The following is a 3492-nucleotide window of genomic DNA, read 5'->3' as shown; positions in this document are numbered from 1 at the left end:
ATTTATATTTAAAAAAATTGTTTAGGAAGGGCATGCAAAATTTAAGCACATTACTACTAACCCGAGATACAGGAACCTGATGCCAGAGCAATCTTTTGAACAAGGTTTTAGCAGCTCCCCTCTTGCAGTTCATAACTGTACCTTTAGCTTTTATTATCATCATGCGTGTTTACCTACAACGGTATTGATGTGAGTTAGGCTTGGTCAGAAAAGACTTTAGCTACCTTTACCTGACGGTGTCTTACACAGTCAATAGATGGAGGATTATATTCTTCATTAGATTTTTTGTGACCTCGTCTTCACCTTGATTTATCCGAAATATTCACTACTTGAGGCTTTGATGCAAATATCTAGAGTTTGGTCTTCTGTTCTGCAATGCTTTCCACCGATCAATCCCTTCTTCATATTGACTCTCAGAAGAGGATCTCACCCTTCAATGTGTTTGCAATTTCTCTCCAGTTGTTGATGAGGTCATTTCATTTTGATTCCTTGTCACCTAGAAGATGAGGCGTGAATCATGTCAGGTGCACTTTGGTCTTCCAATTTGAGACAGAAGTTGGTTGAAGAGAGAGATATGGAGATTAGTTTGATTTCCCACACTTTGTGTTCTACTGCTTGTGTAGTGTCATGAGCTTCATCTTTACTTCTTCCTTCAGCTTCAGTGGTAGCAAGTGATGTACCAGGTCTTTGTGAGACATGGAGGATGATGTTGCATTGTTTTTTGCTAGTCTCCTTCATCTTGCTTACTTTATCATCCTCCTGATTTGAAGCCTCAGATATTTCCCAGAGGCAGGATTGGTTCATCATATTAATCCTCACGGTTTCTTTCTTAGCAAAGGAGAGTGTTTTGTTGAATACCCCATGAGCATCTCCTGCCATTTTGTTTATGAAATCCTTGGAGTTTGAGAAATTGTGCGAGATCCCTTCTCCTCCTCCTCCATCATTTTTGTGAACTCATGTCCAGGTGAAACTTGAGTTTGGCAGACCGGCTGAGTTAGTTTCTTCGGAGGTGAGAAATTTGCATGTACTACTCCTTTATCCTATGGTTGTGACTTCACTTATCTCATTCCCCACTTGATAATTAGCAGAAGTGACTATTCTTGTTTCCTTTGTTCATTGATACTACATGGCTAGTTATCGAATTGATGATAACATTTTTTAGGTCATTCACATAATGCTTGTTCCCATTCAAGTGCAAAAAGGAACCTTTCTGCCTTTTCATTCACTGAGAATGTACCCTTTACTTTCTTCTCAAGGATACATTCCCTTCCTGTAGGGCTTTCAGTGAGAAGAAATTCATGATGTTCTTCAGCTGCGTGCTTTGAGCATCTTCTGTCCGTAGTCCATCGTAGTCCGCTCCCTCTCATTGCTCCCTGCTCATGCACATCAAGGGTTAGATTTAGGAACCCAAACTAGTTTGGGTCCCTTGTTACCATAAAAAGGATGAATGAGGGATTTCTTGGTCCACGCAGGCAGCATCCGCTTTTTGCGAGTGGTACCTGGTCCATTGCTAGTAGTCATTTTATCAGCAAACGCTTTGTTTTTCTGAGCAGACTGAACCCTGGCCTGGCAATTTTCTTTAAAATGCCCATTGTTTCCGTAGTTGGTACATAGCCATTTATCAGGTACAATGAAATACTTGTTATGTGGGTTGTAGGGAGTTTTCTCCCTTTGGAACCCGATGCCCTACTTGTTCCCACTATTGTTGAGATACATGGTAGTGACAGTATCTGAGGACCAGGTCCACTTCAGGGATTTCTCAAGATCATTTCTTACTTTCTCCAACTCAGTTTGGAGTTGCTGATTCCTCTCAAGCTCACTGTAGAGACTGGTTTTTACAATAGTTAACTCCTTTTCGAGCAAGATGTGTGACTCACTCGCTACTTCTTTCCCTTTCCTAAGACTTACATTCTTATGTTCTCTATTGAGTCTCTCAATGGTTTCCTCTAAATCAGCGCATATCACTAGAAGGTCATCTCTTTCCTCTTCAGTGGAGGCAATTTTTCTTCTAAGATGTGTTTCTCATTGCTAATACCTTCTATTGTTTCTTTTAGATCAACAACTGCTACCATTTGTCACACCTCCTTTTGGCATTACACCCCCAGGGAAGGTATATAAGGAGTTTTTCCAATCAAAGGACAATCAAGACGGGATTTGTTTTATTAAGAGATTCAGAGTCGTCACTTGGGAGATTAATGGTGTCCCAAGTCACCAGTTGAATCCCGAACCGAGAAAAATTATGACTCTGTTAACAGTCAGCGAACCAGAAATCCGGATAAGGAATTCTGTTAACCCGGGAGAAGGTGTTAGGCATTCCCGAGCTCCGTGGTTCTAGCACGGTCGCTTAATTGTTGTATTTGATTTTATCTGATTTCAATACATGCTAACCTATGTGCCTTTTATTAATTTTATACCGCTTTATCATTATTTATTTTTAAAAGACTTGCAACGTCGTAAAAATGTGTTTTGAACCGCGTCGCAATCAATGCACCCGTGGTTATCGACACATTTCGACTTCGTCGAGATTTGGATTTGGGTCGCATCAATGCGCACCCGAGTTTAAGAAAGTAATTTAATTAAATCGCGTCTAAAGATTCTAACGTAATATTATTTTGGGGAAGGCCATGAAATTCGCTAAATGGCCCTCCCAAATTCTAAGTATTTTAATGTACTTATTTAATGAGGGCCCCGCGATATATGTGTTTTGTTTTAGCGAGGCTCATCTCATTTTGTTTTAAAAGGCGAACCTAAAGCACTCTCCTGATTTCAAAGTTACACTACACCAACTGAAATTACACTATAACATAGCTAAATGACGAATATCAGTCTAACAATCCACGGTTTTGATTACATACACGAATCTAAATACCCAAGCACCCAGTTAATAATCCAAATGAAACAAGCTCATGCTTAACAGTTCATCAATCCAATTTATACAATCCAGGATCAGTCTAGTACACAAATGACATGAAATATCGAGTAAGCTAACTGTTTTACGCATTAAAATCAAGCAAAAACAGGAGGAGTTTAGAGATCAACTTCAAATAGCATATTTACCTCATTTCCATAGACTTGAGAGCTACAAAACATGTACCTGGAAGTGTGAAAGAAGAAGTAAAAGTGAGGTCAACAGCAGCAGGTGATGAACAACCCAGAAAGTAGAATCACAGTCCAGAAAAATTTCGAAACCAAATGAAACTAAGATATCAACCACAAATCACTTGAAGGCACCCAAATAGACTCGAAATTGAACTTAAACTACTTCTGAAACTTCAATGGAGAAAAACTCAACCAAAAAACCAACTTAATTAGACCCAAATTCACTCGAAATGAACATTTGAACTTCAGCAACCAAAGCTGGAACTAATGGTGTGAATCAGTACCCAAAGAAATCGAAATCAACTTAGAGTTTTCAATGGAACAGTGTGTTTATTTTGAATTTTTCTTTTTTGTTTGTTTTTTTTTGAAGGTTTTGAGATTTGAAATCCAAAT

The sequence above is a fragment of the Nicotiana sylvestris genome, chromosome 2 (assembly GCF_000393655.2).
Source record: "Nicotiana sylvestris chromosome 2, ASM39365v2, whole genome shotgun sequence".
Taxonomy (NCBI): Eukaryota; Viridiplantae; Streptophyta; class Magnoliopsida; order Solanales; family Solanaceae; genus Nicotiana; species Nicotiana sylvestris.
Note: the sequence above shows the minus strand (reverse complement) of the source record.